The sequence below is a fragment of the Cataglyphis hispanica genome, chromosome 21 (genome assembly GCF_021464435.1).
Source record: "Cataglyphis hispanica isolate Lineage 1 chromosome 21, ULB_Chis1_1.0, whole genome shotgun sequence".
Lineage (NCBI taxonomy): Eukaryota > Metazoa > Arthropoda > Insecta > Hymenoptera > Formicidae > Cataglyphis > Cataglyphis hispanica.
Window position 1 is genome coordinate 2,556,788 of NC_065974.1, and position 19,915 is coordinate 2,576,702.

The following is a 19,915-nucleotide window of genomic DNA, read 5'->3' on the forward strand; positions in this document are numbered from 1 at the left end:
TAGCGGATGTAAATATTTTAAATGAGAAGTTGAACAATTTACGAGATAAATAATTATCTTAATTATTTAACGATTTAAATCTGAAGTAAAGTTTGCAAAAATAATATTCATGAATAAAAACAAACATGTTGCGAATCACATAGAAATAATAACATAATGACGCAAACGTTTCTGTCCTAGACTTTTGAACTTTTTTTAGAACTCTTGATATAAAAGCGTAGAAGAATAGAATACAAACGGTTGAGATGTAAAAATTGTAAATAAAAAAAAGAAAAAGAATTGGTTGTTAGTGTTCATAGATAACTCCAAAGGTACGTCAGTGAAGATTAAAATTTCTCATCCATCACAAAGTTTTATCCAGAACTTGTTGGAAGACAATAAAATTGAAGTCAAAAAGCCGCTTAAAAATTAAAAAAAAAAAAAGTTAATAAACGCGATAGTGAATGTGTATTAAATTTGTTCTTCTCTATGTGACTTCATATAAAGTAATATAATTACAAAAATTGCATCACAGACGCGCGCTCGCGGATTATTATTCTAAAATATTTAATTATTACATATTTATGAATTGAAAAGATCTTTGACCTTTTTCAAGTTTGTGGTTTAAAATTGTAGTGATTTTAATTTTAATATTTTTTTTGTTTATTCATATTTTAATTTCTCTCGCTAATTTAAAAATTACATTTTTCTAATAAAGAATTAACAACATTTCATTAAAAAAATTTAGATTTTAAATTATAGTTGAAAGCATATGATGAGTATGGTTTTATTCAGCAAACAAATGGGCCAACTTCAACCGGCCATTTATTAGTGCATCTGATAGCACTCGACGAAAAGGGAAAAAGCAATTTCACGCGATACGAATGTAGGCTACGAAAATGAATGAGGTTTGCGTTGTATTGTTGCACCGACCTCTGCATTCGATTCGATGGTTATCTACGAAAATTTTAATTGAACAACGTATATAAATATCACGTATAACCTTCCTGTCAGACTAATGACACAATCTACTCGTTTCCGTGAAAGAATCAACGTTCCTCTTAACTTAATTGTTCGAGCTCGTTCGAGCCTGCTGTGCTAATACTATTAGTTCCTTATAGTCTCAACCATTAGAAGGTGGTTCCGGTAGCAAGCATGATAAGAATACCCGACATCCAGATAGAGATAATGGCGCGTTACGCCGAAAGAAAATAAAGATGTCCGATTTTTTCGATTACTTGATTAATTTTTTCAGTATTTTATTAGAATTTACTTGTTTCTATCACGCGACGTGAAAAGAAACAGGTCTTATACAAGAAAAGAAAAATACATAATTTATTTATTTATATTCTTATAAGTAATATATATATATATATATATATATATATATATATATATACATTATTTTAAAATTGATATTTTTCTAAAAAGTACTTTGACGTTTTTGATTTTTTTTATTTTGCGATATGTATAAGCTGATACGGTTGATAATGACAGCAAATTGAAAGACGCAATCTGCCGCTTTTTTAATCGAGAATTCAAATAAAACTTGACGATCATTTAATATAGTGTCCGCTGTGCCAACCGATCGTGGTCACATTTCCGCTAAGACAAGTTATCGACCAAGGACTCCTTACTTGGAGTATGTCCAGCGTCAAGTCACTCCTTGAGACGTTCCAATTGTTCCAAGTTCCATTACTGTTCAGGTCAGACACGTGAAGGAGCTTGTAACTTGATTCGCCTTGGTCTGAAGGAATCTCTTTTTAGCTAGTGGACTCTTTTCGCGTTCAGGAAAAAACGAACATGTCATGATTCAAGCACATATCCTTGCAGAACTCGCGCGTTTTTGAATTACATGGAATTCTTAAACTTAACTGCGCAAACAACATGATGGTGTAATTACAAAAACGCAATACGACGGTAATTAACAAGAAATCGCGCCACAACGTTACAGTTAAATGAGATATCGTTTTACATGCTTGTATTGTGCCATTTGTATGCTGCGTGTCTCTCGGTTTTTATCGAAATTCTATTTTCATGCCACAAAGAGGATTATTTTTATCAACGAGTAAGATAGCGTTTGCGAAAAATATATCTTTACGTATCTTTTTGAAAATGTCGAGATATTAAAATTAATATCTAAAATTATTTTACGATATAATATTTATTTAATGAAAAATAAAAAAAAAATTTTTCTATTTTTATAAAATTTACATTATTATATTTTATAATAAAAATATTAAAAATATATTACCTGAAAAGCATCATTAATTAAGTAAAAAAATGGAAAATTATGAAGAAAGTACGAAACTTGTTCGAAACGATATTATAATTAATATAACTCAATGTGCAAAATAGTAATTTTTATACATATTTAATTAAATAATGCAGAATTACTATGCGTACACACACACACACACACACACACACACACACAGACATAAAATTTTTCTTTTTTTTTTATTTTACTTTCTGAATAGCATTATTTATATCATTTATATGACATATTTTTTTATTTTGCTGAAAATTATTAACATTATGAAATATGTATGTAAGATCTCAAATGTAATATATTTTAATTTAAAATTCATTATAGAATACATATATTTTAAAGTAGTATAATTGTTTCGAAAATATACATACGAAATGTACACAAATGGCAATGATCGAGTAGAATACGGATATCGATTAATGGAATGGAAAATTGATTACTACCAACCGGATAATTGATCACACAGATTGTAATAGAACGGGAGCAGAGTTTCGCAAGAGCGAACGTATCAACCGATCGTTATTAATCTACAGGAATAAGGTGGAGCGTCTAATCTGTCCCTACCGTGGTACGTTTACGGCGTAGATTTAATCTGCATTGGATTTAATTAAAATCAAGTGCTTCCATAGTGGCATACTCTCGTTGACAATTGCATGCAGATTGGATTAAGCTTGGAATTAGAACAGAGGGTGAATTCATGCTTCGCGTTAACCCGGGTGCTCGTTTGTCCATATTAATATTCGAATACGTGAAACTGGGACGAATCGCGCGTTGTAAACTTTCACGATAGAGATTGTCAATGATGGCAAGATAATCCTCCATGAGCTTGTCCTTATCATTCTTCGTGCGAGAGACATGTAATTTATTTAATCATCTTGTCTCTTACTCTTCCTTTCTCTCTCTCTCTCTCTCTCTCTCTCTAATACTAGATTATTATATGTCAAAATAGTTATTTTAATATTGAATTAAAAATTATTTAATTTAATAATATTATATTTTCTTTATTATGAATTTAATATGAATCTTTCTCTATCTTTTTGTTTTACTTTACTTTTTTAGTGTCTTCTTGGAAGATTTACGATAACATTTTTGTGTCACCAACTTATCATTTGCACTATATATTTATATACAGTGATCGAAGTTTCCCGAACTTTCAAACTTTCAAATGATTTGCCCGCATCTAATCGGAACTTTCATTTCTATTGCAGAAGTAAGCGGCCGCTGATTTGGAAATCTTGGAAATTTCTCTCTTCCTATGCGCGCGCTTTTCTGCGCATATTGCCGGCGTACGTAGAAGTACATTCGAAGTTTTCGCCGATAATCCGACTTAGCATCTGCTGCTTAACAAGGCGAGTATAATTATCGAAGATGCGAAGAAGACCGTTTCCCTAGTAGATATCCGCCTCGTTCCGGATAGCCTGTACGATTCTCAAGGTACGTATCTCGAGTTTGCCGTTCCCCTGATTGCATCTGCGTGTAACTGTGCCAGATACGAAGTGTCCTTGTAACGTATCACACCGATCGAATCCTCACCGAGACTTACTAAAATTTTCTTACGTAATCTACGATGATAAAACTCAGGTAAATTGGCGTCACCACAGATAACAAAATCGAGGCTGAAGATAAGAAACATTGTGACACAAGAGTATTTTTAATACAAACAGACAGATTCAGATTTAATATTTCTAAAAATATCATTTTTTATTTTAACACGTGTTATATAGATTTTGTTGACATAAATATGTTAAGATATATCGATATATTTGAAGAAAACTTTCATAAAATGCATAGAGAATTAGTGGTATTTTAAAACGAAAAATATTACCTTTTATTTTTATCCAGACCGTCTCTCTGAACTATGTGACGAGCTCTAAAAGTAGAGAAAAAGGATATGTGTACTCTCGTTATATCTGTGAACCAACATATGAAAAATGCATAATGTCGAAAGAATCGTTATGGTAATTTGCGGAATACGATAATTTCGTCCGGTTTCGAGCTTGCATGATCCATACGTCATCAACATACGCACATTCATACATATACATGTATACATACATGTATACATACATGTATATATATATATATATATATATATATATATATATATATATACATATCCATTATAATTAAAGCTGTTCATTATAGATCGGCGCGGAAAGTCATTTCTTCATTTGCACTATTCATTTGCATCGCGTGTCGCTTTGATTCTGATAGCAAAGTTTCCAATCTGATTCCAATCCGTGAGCAGCTATAATAAGAATAATTCAATGCATAACGATGGCATAAATTTGCAATGCTGACATATACGAATAGTTTGGTATACGTTTTCGATATTTGTTATATTATAAAATGGGGTTGCGCAGATTTTATTTTACATTACGTGATTTCTAGTTAATCACGATTATCAATTCCTATTTGTTCATCTGTTTTCATAACTGCATGCATGAACATATGACGCTTATCGCGCGATTATTTTCGTACTAGTGTGCAGAGCGAAAAAAACGATTGATCGCTTTTTTATCTCAACTATGTCAGCCGGCCTTGAAAATTCTAGAGTTTATTTTTTCCGCACCACGCGATTTGAGTTATACGTAGCGAGACTAACGACGTTTTAATTATTCACCTCTAATTGCGAATGTTGCTTGTTACTGGAACGCATGCATTATACGTGAGACGTGTGTTACATTAGTTTTTCATAATCGTCTACTTACATTACCTTTGCGTTTTCCACACATCTTAGTCAGATATAAATTAAACATACATACAAGCGCATATATTTTTTAAATATTAAAATATAAATATTAACGCAAGGAAATAATATATATTATTTTATCTTTTGATAGCAAATTCTTTTTATTGAAATATTAATATAATATTTTTAGAAAATGATATTTATAATTATATATTTAAAATCTATAATTATTTAAAATTATTCATATTTACTTAAACTCGTCTTCAATAGCTAATTTGATTGATGAATATAAACCTCGATTCTCTATTGTAATTTTAATTTCTGAGAACGTTGTACGTGTTTATTATAATAGCATCACGAAAATGTATATATTAATTTTCTGCCTTGGTTCGTAACGGCGACATTATCGCCTGATCGGTTTTATGATGCGTTTTGAAATCCCGGGCAATTTTACGACGTGGATAGTCTAGCTGAATTATTATCTGGATCTTTTGATTTGCGGTAATTAAGTTTATTCAATGTTTTATGAATCACTATATGATGGAATTAACCGTTAATTAATTTTCATTTTGCCTTCAATTTGTGCAATTAAAATGTATTATTGGGATGATGAATTACGAATACATATATTAAGATGAATTATTTTGTTTCGCGTATAATATATTTATTTTTTTTTAGCCAAACTTGTATATTTTTTTATTATTACTTTATATTATTGTTTCGCGGTTTCTGCCGAATTAACTTGACAATTGAGAAGAATAACAATAAGACAATAGAATTTGGAAATATAATTCTCTAGTAATACTAATACGAAGGAAGGAATCATATTTTTATATAATTATTACATAACAAAAATATGATAAATTATTATTTATAATTAATTATTACGAAATAATGTTTATATTTAAATATATTAATATTTGAATATCGTAGAATAAAGTGCGAATAATATTGTTGTAATATAATGTGATATTCTTTAATAACATAAATAATAAATAATGTGTATATATGTGTTATATTAATAATTTTTTTATATAATTTTTAAAGATGTATATGCTTTCATTTTCTGCTTACACATGAAATATTCACTTTGGGGCATTATTTTGTAGCCAATAATTCTAGTGGAAGAGAACCTAAATCGTTCTAATTTCCAATTTAAATTAACCCCTCTCTTTTTATACGAAAGGATTTAAATTGAAAGTACTTTTCAAGCGTGAAGTCGTGACAGGAACAATGAGACAGTGTGTGCGTTGCGTATACGCTTCTTTTCAGCGGACTGCCATGACGGCGAGTGACCCGAGAGTGACAGAATTGTTCGCACTTTATTCTCCATTCCCATTATACGTGATCGTTGAAATCTCATGCATCACAAAAGAACGATCGAATGAATTTACCCCGCGTAGTTCGCTTACTTATTACTAATTCATCATCCTTCGATGTGTTCCATTCCTCTTTCGCGCGAAATTGCAAAAGTCCTAAATACATGCGTTTGAAATACAAGTAAATGTCAAGTTAAAAGAGAGAGAGAGAGAGAGAGAGTTTCATTTATATTGCGAAGCAGCCATCATTTTTTAAGCAGCATAGAATTTTATCACATAAAACCAAGAACGATATATACATTTGTAAAAACATTGTTTTATCAAATTTATCGGATTTATCAGATAACGTCAATTATCTGATATATTTATAGCATATTTCTAATCTTCATCTGATTCATCCGCTTAATTCATTCCAAGGATACTCACTTTACTTTCCGCATCTATCATATTTTTATGTCAAGTTTTTCGAGTACTTTCATTTGTCCGCTCATCGATTTCATGTCCGTCTCGCTCGAGGAGGCGAAACACAGATAAGCGGAAGTGATTCCGATGAAATAGGTGACGGAGACTACGCTTCGTGAGTTTTGACTATTTGCCATCGTACATACGATATGGACATGTGATAAACACGTATAACGTATCGTCCATTCTTCGATAATTTATCAAGAAGTGCCTTTACTTTATAGAAGACTTTATATTTTTATATCCAATGGCAATATTTTATTTTTATTTGCGTAACACGCATACATCAAAATATACATTTTCATACGTCACTCATATGCGTTTCTTTTTTTTAAATCTAAGCGATATCTAATATATTAATTGAGCTTACGTAATAAAAATGTGCATTTAATATTTTATATTTATTTTATATTTAATATTTTATCTTTATTTAATATTTAATATGTTATATTTATTTAATATTTTATTCATAAATGATAAAATATATATTTTATTAATCAATACTCTTAAATATTGGAGTAAGAGGGAGGGAGGGAAGGGGTAAAAAGTGAAAAACCTTTGTTAAAAAAAAAAATGTTCTATCACAATTAATTAACAAATTTATTAAGAAATTTGGGATTAGAGCAAATTTGCAATCATATATACAATATATTCAAATATAATTTGTTGTGATAAGAGAGAGCATTTTAGATTTTTTTTAAGAAGAATTAGAAAGGATTTTTAATAACAAAATAGAATATATATAATTTTTTGGAGGAAATTAAAACGTAACAAGGCAAAATTAGACAACGCTGAACAAAAAAAACCACGCGAGAAAAACGTTAGAAGAACGTTTAATTTTTTTCAAAAGCAACCGCAATTAGCCTCCCTTCAGCACTGCAATCGTGCTTTTTAATTAATAAGTCGTGACATTTGCTTGCGATACGTCGCCCTCGGCCGCTTGTCGGTTTTATATTAGTTGCAACGTAACGCCATTTACGTGGCTAATGACGTAGTTATGCGTTTCAATCCGTTATTGCCTCGTTATTTGATTAATACAAAGGACGCAATCGATAAAAGCGACTGCCGTGAGATTGCACGTAATAACGGTGACGCAATTAAATATATTCCAAAGGTTTGTTCGTAAAGAACAATTTTCTGCAAAAGAGATATAGTTGCGCAAAATATAGTCGGGCGTTTCAATCCATTATTGCAGCGTCATTTGATTAAGATAACAGATACACTCAACAGACCGTCACAGAAAATGCGGGCGTAATAGCTGGCGTAAAAGCAATTAACGCGAAGAAGAGATTTTTTTTTTTTTTAATTATGGGCCATTGACCACTGTACGTAATATTACCGATCGTTGAATCTGACGACTCATCGTACGACCGCGATATTTACGTATAATTGCATTCTTTTATTGTGTAAAAAAAAAAAAATTACGGAATGAAGTGAGAACGTCTGCATATCTATGGAGAGGTAAATGTATCCATAAAAGCATTAAACCGCACACTATGCGCACAGCCTGGTTGCTGCTCCCGATTTCGCCGTTGCACACCAAGTGTAGCTGCCGTGCAATTAAAAAAAAAAATAAAAAAAATAAAAAAATCTATTCGTTAAAAATAGCAGGCGTATCGAAAGATAACGAACAGACTAACGGTGTACGCACTAACAATAACATTGTAACGATGAGCGTTGCGCGATATGCGCGTTAACGATAGCGCACGCCGATTATTTGCGGCTTAAGATTATGTTGCCAATTAGTTTTTATCGTCATGCGAGCTCATATCGTGAATTTTGCGATTAAATGATCCATTTCCTACGGCGGAACAGTACGGACGAACCTGCGTATGTGAAAAATCTTTCTAATTAAAGTTTATACTGTAGTCTATTTTGCACATATGCTGCGCAGATATTTCGCTAATATAATTTTATATTTTGTTTCACGAATGCCTTTTTTTTTTTGAGGAGAGACAAGAATTGTTACGTTAACGTTGACTATAGAAATGTTGCCGAATAAAAAAAAAAAATGAAATAGCGAATTTGAATCGCAATTCTCTTTTCGCGACATATCGAAACGCGACAATGCCGTGCAAAACTATGAAAAAGTCGTCAATGCGCGCGCAAATGATCGGTGTGTGCATTTATACGATTATTTCTTGCCGGTGAATTAAATTACACGTCGACGAATAATGCCGTGAAATTTAAACGAATTTCAATACTCCACAAAGCGCGGATTATATATACACCGGATAATGTCAACCTTTGTACTTTACATCGTCATATTGCCGCGGATCCGCAAAATTACGAGCGTTATCGGGATATTAACGGAGCGCGTTTGTTGAATCGGCGGGGGCAGAGGGGAGGGAGGGGAGGGGAGGGAGAACACACACGCGCATACATATGTACGCACAGAACACGCGTGTTAATCCTTTAAAATTAATCCGCGCGACAAATTTCACATTGATTTATATGTAACGTCGTATTTATAATAGCGCGTGCCACTATCATTGGAACGTTATTGGCCGTGCCAAAACAGAGATATTGGCATACTATAATAATGATGATTAATATTGAGTTATATGAAGTTCACATTGAAACGTCGCGGTTTTGATTGCAATCCGAACTCACGGTATTTTATGATCCTTGCCTTCGTCACGCACACGCGCAAAATGTGTTGAAAGTTAATGATACGTTTGCAAATAACAGCTTTTACTTGCTAGAAACGACACTACATATAAATTAATACGTTATTTTTTTTTTTATTGATCTATGCTATCTCGCGCCTGCTTGCGAGACTCGACCTAGTCAGCTGTTGTTAGACTCGAGACATTGGCGACAGCTGTCGATAATCGCTGCTTCTTGTTATGAGAGCTCCCTAGGTTCATTGAAGTTTCCCTTTCATTCTCATCTGACATTTATGTCGACATTGATATCTGTTAAAAAGTACATGACACTCTATTTCTTAGTCGAATTTATTGTAGCCATTTCTTTAACTGATTGATCATCTCTAATAATTTACTTCAATATTATTGTAAGCTCTCTATCTTAAAATTTGATTACGTACAAAAAAATTATTATTGATTAAACAACCAACAATATTTCTTTGATTTATCTCTCGGATTGCCAATATATATGCATGTTTCAAATAACAGTGTCTTTCATGATAAATACACAAGATTTTTAAAATCTACAATGCTCAACAGTTTCTTCAATTAATAGGTATGCAAATTGGCACAGCAGCGTAGCAATTATCAAACTTTCTCTTGCATAATGACAGTTATTAACGAGATTCTACGACGAAGAGATTTTATTTCTACTTTTTATACACTAGATTCAGATAGATTGAATTTTTTTCTATCATGTTTTCTCTCGAAGCTCTATTACATAGTTACGATTATAAAATTATACGTAGTTTATAATTATGGATGCGAATATCTCTCTCGTTTCCGTCGTCGATAGCGAAGAAGGCAACAGCACATGGGGTTGAAGGAGGGAAACCGAATCTCCCGAGGTTCATAAAAAAAGCGAAGTATCGGTTGACACGGCCGAGCGAGGTCAGGGTCGTCTTTTCATCGTCGATAAAGTTGCATGAACGCTGTCTCTTTTTTCCCGCTCGATTCCTTCGTAACCCGAGCGATCCGTTTAAAATTTTAAGGCACGGCGGCAGGAAGGGACTGAAATGAAACTTCCGTTTTAGTGCTGCCAAGCCGACCGACGAAATCGAAACTCCAGGAGGGACGACGGTTTGCGCGATTGGATGGGCAATCGCGAATTCGCCGTAGGTGGGTTCACCGGCAGAAATATGAGAGCTAACAAGAAATTCTGTTAAATGGACAGTCAGCTTGCGAAGAAAAAGGGAAATTAAAAATTTTATCGTTTACTTTTTTAATCTAGACCCGAGGGGAAACGAGAAATGGAATATTTTATGTGGATGATAAGCTTCCGACGAGCACACACAATGTATGTATATATTAAAATCCCGTGATAGCTTTGAAATAATAATAGAGAAAAATTTCAATATCATTGAAATTATTTTAATCGTATATTATATAGGTTCTTTGAATATCGTTCTATTTTATATTTTTGTACTTTTTGTATTATTCATCACGTAACGATTATTAATCTTGATTAAAGTAGCGGTCAAGTTTCGCTTTGTAAATCACATTATCGAAATTCAGAAGACATCTCGAGGATCGTATAAATATTGTTGCGTCGTGAAGTCAAAATTTTCTCCTGTTTACTCGCTCTCGATAACTATGTACCGTCATGCAGAGATACGGTGGGGGTGGTGGTGGTTTGCCCGGAGAGAGCTACGAAGCGGTTTTCAGCTCGTTGGGCGCCTTTGTGCTCCGAGGTCAAGAGAGAGAGAGAACAGTGCAGGCAAGATTATCTCCCTCCCCCTCATTCTTCGCCTCAATTTCGTGCCGTTGTGTACAGCAGCCCGGCTGAAGACGACTCTCCGCGAGAACGTTCTTCAGCCATCGTTTCCATGGATTCCTATCATTCTCCCTCTTCCCCTCCTTCCCATCCTCCCCCCTCCCCTCCCCTCTCCACCGTTTTCTGTATTCGCTATCCACTCGCAGATTTATCCTTACAGTGCCGTCTTCTTCTTAGGCTCATTATCAAGTTCTCCTTTTGGCCGAACATCATTCGCTGCTCCTTTGTTCAGATATCCCTATCGACTGCTTTTTCGCTCTCACACTCTCGCTCGTCTCGATCCATCATCATACGTGTTCGGGGGTTCCCATCCATCGCAATTTGCATTCGCATTTACGTACGCGATCGTTCTCACTCCCATCCGCCTCCCCCCGTTTTCCGCATTTCTTCCAGTTTCTCCGTTTCATTCTTCACGTCTTTTGTTCTTATTTTTCCATTTCTTTCTTTTTTTTTTCTTTACCCTCTCCCACGACTCTCGATTTATGAAAGTGGGCGATATGGGGTAGCTCCACGGTTATTTGCCTCCGGAGACTTATAATGGCCGCTTTACTGCTCTCGTGAATAAGTACTTCCTACTAAATAACATCCGCGAGGGGGAAAAGAGAGACGGCGTGATGCTCGCGGTCCATTACACGGCGTGTAGCTCGTCGGGTTAGATGCGAAACCGCGCGAGGAGAGATGTGGTTTAGCCTTCTTGTCGGGAAGGCTGTATTTTTGCGGATAGTTAATACATGGACAGCGGTTGGTTGCAAATCCAACGGTGCCAAAATTACGATACGTATTTTCGATTGACCTCTCTCGCAAATTTTTTACATTTCGGATGTATCGTGCCATACATATTAATATATATATATATATATATATATATATATATATATATATATATAATTTTATAAAATATAAAAATTATTTATCTTTATCATTTTTTTAATTAATGGAATATTGTGATTAATTATATTCTTTTATTATTAATATGCATAATATTCTTCTCTTCATATAGTAATTTATGCAGAATTTAAAGTGTCTATTAGATACGAAGAGACGAGTGTGTCTCGTTGAAAATGTAAAAAGTTATGAATAAAGAAGAGGAGAAAAAAATAGATGTTACTCCAAATTATATACTTCAATCTGTATACTTGACGCGAAGCATAGTGTCGAAAGGATGTCCAAGTGCGCGATCTCGACGTTACGCAGACGGTATGGCACGGTCCTGTACAGTAGGAAAAGCTAATTTGTGATTCGAATATATACGCTACGGGGATTGTCTTCTCCTTTCCCGGCCATGTAACAATCGTCTCCCCAATCTTGGAGAGTTTCGATGCAAGTTGCGCGCCATATTGCGAAGTTATGGAATACGAGGTTACGAGCGGCGAGATGACATCATCTATCACGTACTAGGATGCAATTATTCCGACTGAGATTAACCCAGGACGAAGGAAGGGTCGTTGCGCGCTCGAAGGAGCACCGTCGTCATTTTCTAACCGCGCGCATCTTCCGTGAAAGATGGACGCCGATGGTATATAAATGTTGAATAATATTAATGTTACCTCGGAGATATCAAAATTTATAATTAACAAGGATAATGGAATTCATTAATTATTTTATTTATTATTTTCTTAATTATTTATTTATTTTATTTATTAGCGTCTTGGAAGTAATAAAGGCGCGGAGTTTTTCGCTTTTTTCTTACAAATTATGTAAATTTTTCGATTAATTTTCTTTGCGATTCAAACGTGATTTTAAAAACGTGAATTTAAAGTTATTAACTGATTATTAATTTCTTGATAATCATCGCAATTTAATGCGAAGAAATTTTCACGTGAGATGACAATTTACATTACCCGTCAAACAAATTAACCAGAGCAAGTGTCGTGCAAGCGAGATAATACTTCTAACGAATATTTCGCGCTGCGAGAGGACTTATGGCAGCAAAAAAACTGCACATTATTCTGAGTTAAAGGCCGGACATCAAAACTGATTGCTCGTTTCAGCTCGATATCTTCATCGTTCCATAACGATCTTCGTGCACGGCTTTTTGCAGGAATATCATTTTGTACCGATAAATCTACATTACCGTTCTCGATCTTGCGGCATAGATGGAGATGATGAGGACTGAGTCGTCGGGATCGTTAAGCTAGCTTTCCAACGTCGTGCGTGTGAGCTTAAGAGCGGTGTAAAAACGATATTATTTTTGATCGATCGTGAAGCATTATTTATCATTACTGTAAATGCACGCTGTGATAACCTGTAAGCCGAGACGTTCTCATGATGACACAGCAGTGTCGATTTGATTTTCGTGCTGTATATTTGAATATCCATCAGACGATTTTTATCAATGAGAGTGAATGAAATACGTATATAATTGATTCAATTTTGGCGTGAATTCGGAAAATTACATTACCGAAACTCGACAATTAAATTTCGATTAACGATTTTCATTTTTCGCAAATGGCCGTGCAAAAAAATTGATAAAGTCTACGGACTCGTCTCTCATGTCGTATTCTGGTTATGATGATTGAGGATCTCTTTCCTCTCCCAGCACCTTTCCTTAACGCCGATAATATTTCAATGCTGGGTCAGGTGGCGGATATGGCGGTGTTGGAAGGGCCGAAGGTTAAAAGAAATTGCGGGAACTGTCGATAGTCATTGCTCGGAAAGCTGCCAACGAATTGACTGTGATTAATCGTCGAGCGATGTAAACTAAAATTTTTGCTGCAGTCGCAGACGAGCAGATATGAAGCGTATTTATGGGATGAATAATGTGGTTTTTTTATAAATTATAAAATTAGAATATTTGCATTACATTTTTTTATGAAATGCCTTTTTATATCTATCTAAAAAAAATTCTATTTTATTACATAAATATTTATAGTTTTGATGAGGACATTTTATTCTTCTTTTCAATATTTTTACAAAAATGTATGAAAAGATGCTATTCTCTGAAAAATATTAATCTTTGTCTCGTTGTGAATTTTAGAAATTTTTAGCTTGTCATATATGTCACTTCCATCTTATTTCTCAAGTGTGTCGTATAAAAAATAATATTATTTCTTCATGCAAATTCGCGATATCATTTTTCTTTTTTGTTGAAAATAGAACAGATTATTATTGAGAGCGTGAAAATGCTGCTCCTGTGAAATAAACTTTAATCAATGTAATGGAACGTCTTGGAATTTTGATTTTGATGTGTAAAAAGTAGATGCACTCAAATGGAATGTTTGTAATTAAAAGTGCACGAAGAATTTATGAATTCGTTGATAACAAAAAGTTATACAAATATTTTATTTGAATAATTAATATATTAATAATACATTAATAGAATTATTGAGAATAATTGTTGGATAAAAATTTTAATCAAAACCAAAAATCAGTGGATAGTTACTGAAAAAAACCGGTTTTGTATATTTATAATAGAAAATCGCATAATCTAATTATGAATATCGTATCACGCTTGAGGAGATCGCGTGAATTTTTTTCTCGACGATGATGCTTCCGGTTGATTCTCGTGGAATTTCGCCGTAAATAATGTATTATTCGTCGGGTCGTTTGGCCGGTCAGAAATATGGCGGGCATAAAAGTGATGTAAGACCGAGGAGAAATGGCTCGTTCGATCGGCGACTGCTAGCTCGGTTGCTTCCTAGGTTGCGTACGATAGAATTTTTAGGATGGGAGGCTCTTTTCCTATAGGATTTCTTCGTCGGCAAATTTAACTCGCGGACGCGGCAACCGATACGGATCGACTATGATCATTTCACCAGGCAGGGAAAGAAATTCGGAGGTCATTTTTCAAAAGGATCGAGCCTATAGATAAAATCCTTGAATGGCTTATTTTTCACAACGGTCGTGGAAAATTTCTAAAAAAAAAAATGTTTCGATTATAGATTTGTATTTTGACAAAGATTAATGATTATTAATAATAGTAATTGATGCTTTGGACGTTGATAAATATTTTTTTTATGCTTTTGAAATATAATTTGTTAAAAATTTTTTTTTCTAAAAGCCTTTAAATGATATAATTTTTGTGATGAATTAATTAATCGTGAAATATTTGTAGTAATAAGAATTTTTGGGAAATAACAAATATTTTTTTTTTCCTTTTGAGCGCAAAACTCGAAATTCGCTTAATTATTCTGTATTATGTGCAACAGAAATGTGTTTAACTATTTTAACAGATACTTTTATGTTATTACGATGTAATGATTGTGTGAAGAAATTACTTTACTTCTTGCCATGCGGCAGCGTCTACAGGGGCAGACTATACAATTTTTGTTGCGCCGGTAGCCGGGATGGAGTTGGAAATAAATTGCTTTTACCGTCGGCAAATTTAGTTCCCAACGGCGACCGATGCGGATCGATGCCCATGATCGTTGCACTTCGGTCGGGACCCTTCGGAAATGTAGTAATTTTTCGTGGAAGGGAAAGCTGCAGTCAGCCATCGGGAGATCCTTCCGAGGCTATTTTTTACGTTACACGTTGAACGAGACAGAATGAAGGAGAGGCCAAAAATATGTTTCCCTTAAAAATAACCGCTTTCTTAAGCCGGGACGCGGGAGTTGGTGTGTGTTTCATCTTGCGAGATGAATTATTTTGCCGCATAACACGGATGATGAAAAAAAATGGGAGGATATTATTTTCAGTTTTCGTCGTTGATTGAAGTTACGAAGTCACTTGGCGCGTAACTGCGCGCGCGCGCGTGCAAAAAATAACATTGCAATATCTATCTGTGTGAATCTCGTTAAATGTCACAATCCATTACTTTACGCTCCGCTTGACACGTTGACATCTACTACATTGCTCTCGATATTCCGATATTCTCGTGTCGCCGATGTGATATTCATGGTAGAGTACCTACGAATAATGTTCCACACCAACAAGATATTACATATTAAATTGCTATTTGTCTATTGATTACATCTGCAAATCCAACAGTATCCAAACTTTTAATTATTTACGATATCACATTGTTTATCCATTGAGAAATGAATATAATTACTCGCCGCGATGTAATTTTCCGGAATTTCACATCGATGACAGTTACAATAACATTCTACATGTACTACTATGTACTATATGATATCGATTGGAAAGTGATTGGGATGAAATCCAGGATTTTTTTTTTTTTCGTATGATTGATTACGTTATTGTGAAATTGCTATTAATCATGAAATCGAGACGATACAAATATATTTTAACAAACTGTGTAAATTCTGACATTCGTAATCACCGCATCATAGTCAACATAATCTGCGGTTTAATAGATTGTTATATAATTTTGATGATGCACCAAGTCAATTGAGACATCGATTAAAAATAGCATTGAAAAATATGAACAGGATTTAATTTTACATTCAGCTTTTTACATGATTAATAGAATTTTTTAACGTAATAAAAAATAATTGAATATTTGATACGAAATATATCTAGATATGAATATTAGATATGAATTAGATTATTTAATATTAAATATGAAATATATAGATGTGAATATTAGAAATAAAAATAATGAAATTTTATTACACCAAGAATATTCATTGAAACGTCATATGTTAAAATAAAAATTTTTGTATAAGTAGAAATCATTTGATTGACACAAGATTTCAGATGTTTAAATCGTTGCTATGACACGTTTATTAAAAAAAAAAAATGCTAAGTTAGAAATAGTGCTTTTTAATCCAGGAAAAAAGAAATAAAATGTATCGGCCGCATCGAGCGAAATAAAAAGTGTCATAAGATGGAAGGAAGAAACGGAAAGAAGATGGGATCGGAGAGGAAGTCTCCGATTGTAATTAAATAAACGTCCCGGTCTGTCCGTCCCCATAAAGGCGAACGGTTTAAAGGGTCGATGCGCTCGATGCGATCTACAAAGTACTGAGGCGATGCTACAGGGACCCTCGCGTGCCTTTTTAATGATTTATTAATTACTCTTGTGCAAAAGCGGGCATTTGGAGTCTGTACACATCCCAGGGATAATTAGAAATTCGTCGAGTGTACGGCCAGGAAACGTGATGTCGGACTTCCTTTGCACTTCGCCGGAGGAAGTCTGGCGCGGAACAACTTCTTTTCCGTCGCGACAACGAAATATCTCAATTAAGGCGCGTGGCTTTATAAACGTTGCAAACATTGAAAATTATATTACTTCCATTAAATCTGGAAAAGGACACGTGCACAATTTGATGAGATGTGTATATTTAAAAATATATAAAAAAAATATTTATATTGTGATTTACCATACCATTAGCGAAAGGAAAATAAAAGCCAATGTCGCAATTAATTGATGAATCATACGCATCTTTAATGTACGCTTTTATCGCGTATAATATCGTACATAATATTATCCGTCCAAGTATTTATACGGAAAATGCGGAGTATTCGCGATGGAAAGTCTCCGAAAGGAATTTACAATGATAGTTGCCGTCATATACCGGATATATACATGCGGAGTCCGTGAGCGGTAGATCAAAATCGATACCAGGCAGCAACAACGCACGTGTAATTTCGCTGCGGATATTCGAGGAAAAGCGATACCCATCTGACGGGATCCAAACTTTGAAACGCTGGCAGCAATCGCTCGGGAAATCCCGCCACTGATTAGACCTATTCCATTCTAAACGAAATCGAGATCGGCCGACCGCTTGAAACGATCGATGGTCCACGAGCGCATCCTTAATTCTGATTAAACGTGATCTTTGTGAATCCGAGTCTCGGCGAAATTTCTTGGCGTTTCTCTTATTCTCACAATGGAGCGGCGAAAACTTTTTGAATTCGTGGAAGTTTGCGAAATCGAACGCCACGCGATAATTTGGGTGAGTAGCATCGATTGGATATCTGATTAAAAAAAATCTTGTTTTCCGTTTCTATTATTTTTATTAGAAAAATTTTTACGCTGCTAGAGCGAATGTCACACATACGATTGTAATTAATTTAATCATTATTGCAAAATGAAACTTTTAAAACTATAAAAATATGACGTGTAATACTCTCTATATTCATAGATTATAAAATTATATCGTTAGGTGAATGTTTTTTTTTTTTTTATTCATTTGAATTCTCAAACTTCAAGAATTTTTTACTTTTATAAAACGTTTGCGAATTAGCTTTGTTTGAATGCATCTAAAAGATGCATTTGACGCGCGTCACTAGCTCTTTTTGCCCGTTGAACGATCCCGTTTCGTCGCCACTTCGTTGCAATATTGTATCGGTAATCGAGCAAATTGCTTCCTTCCATACAACTGGTTTCCGAATTACAAAGTCCATAAATAAAACCGTACCTACGGGGAATTTGTTGGCAGGAATATCGGCTAGCTGTGACCGTGACCATAAGTTATCAGTATCGCGCGAACAGAATTCAATCGCGAAATAAAACGTCGAATGAAAAGCGATCGCAAGTTGACATTACAATCAGCTTCGCGTATAAATAAACATTTCGAAGAAATACAGTTATTCCCATAAAATGTTTAATTTTTTTTAACAAGCATATATGGTCACGAATCTGACCTAATATTGGAAAACTTTTCGTAGGAATTACCGGGGCGTTTTTAAATTTAAATTCCTTGCTAAAAATATTTATTGTTTATTAATGCAGTGTCTAATTATCGAAAAATATATTATTTAGAAAACTAAAAATTTTTTAATTATTAAATTGCTATTAAACTAGAGCTCTTTATGGACATAATTAATTGTCAAAAATATTTTAAATGTTTGTATGAAAATTTTATTACATATCATAAATTATAATGGAGAAAAGAATATTTGATATGTGCATGTTTAGAAAATAAAGAAACAATTGTTTCTAGTTAGTAATTAAATTTCTAAATGTACAACAGCGGAACACAAAATGTGTAATTTTCTGTGTATCACTTGATATTCGACGTTTATGTTCTAAAACGATACAACAGGCTTACATCATTACACGCTAATTACATGCCTCGAAGATCTGTAATTTGCGGAGAGAAGCAGTTGCATTACGGCATGTATCGTTTAATCTCGCTTTTGATTCACAAACGCTAACTGCTCCGCGTTTATCTTATTCTGAACGCTTGCTACTTACTATTACCTTGATAACGTAAAGTAGCGTACACACCCGTGTATTTCATATTTCATAGTTTAATTTAAATCGTTTAATTTAAAAAAGAACAGATGTATTTATAATAGAAAAGGAGAAGCTCACACCGGATATCTCACACATATGTGGATAGTAAGTGGATAACAAATACATATTTTGTCTCTAATATTCTACAGATTAGATTAGATTATCATTGAGTAACGAAATAAATTTTTATATTGGCAAAGAGATAAAATTTTGCTTGCAAATGTGCAAGTATTTATTAATCCAATTTGAATTAATATCATAAAAGAATTTTCAATAATGTCAAAGTTAATAATAGAGAAATAGAATATTAATATTTAATATTTTTTACTTTATGAAACAAACAGTCCGTAAAATTCGAAATTGTGATAAATAATTATAATTGAATTTAATTCGCAAAATTGTATGCGTGTGATATTGGAACGATATTATCTAATGGATATTCCGTGAATGATAGGTAAATTTTACGTATATTATTTTCCTATCCGATTAAGGTCAGGGAAAATCAATCTCGGATTAGTATAAGAATAAACCTGCATTCGTGTAAACTAACTACCTCCAAGTGATTATCCGCTTGTTAATTGTCACGTTTGTATTCTCGAGGACGATTCTAATCATAACGATGGAATAAAAGTACAAATATATATCGCACCACTGAATTGCTTATCTATATTTACCGACAA

The 19,915-nt window shown here is 33.7% G+C and overlaps 1 protein-coding gene across 2 annotated transcripts in view; it reads left to right on the forward strand.

Annotated features, from left to right (window-relative positions):
- The window catches only part of LOC126857267 (putative polypeptide N-acetylgalactosaminyltransferase 9), a 188,151-nt gene that overhangs the window by 38,494 nt on the left and 129,742 nt on the right, over window positions 1–19,915 (forward strand). For both annotated transcript variants that reach the window (XM_050606505.1, XM_050606508.1), the window contains exon 2: window positions 3,460–3,685. The gene's annotated coding sequence lies outside the window, so the exon portion shown is untranslated. The remainder of the gene's footprint in view (window positions 1–3,459; window positions 3,686–19,915) is intronic.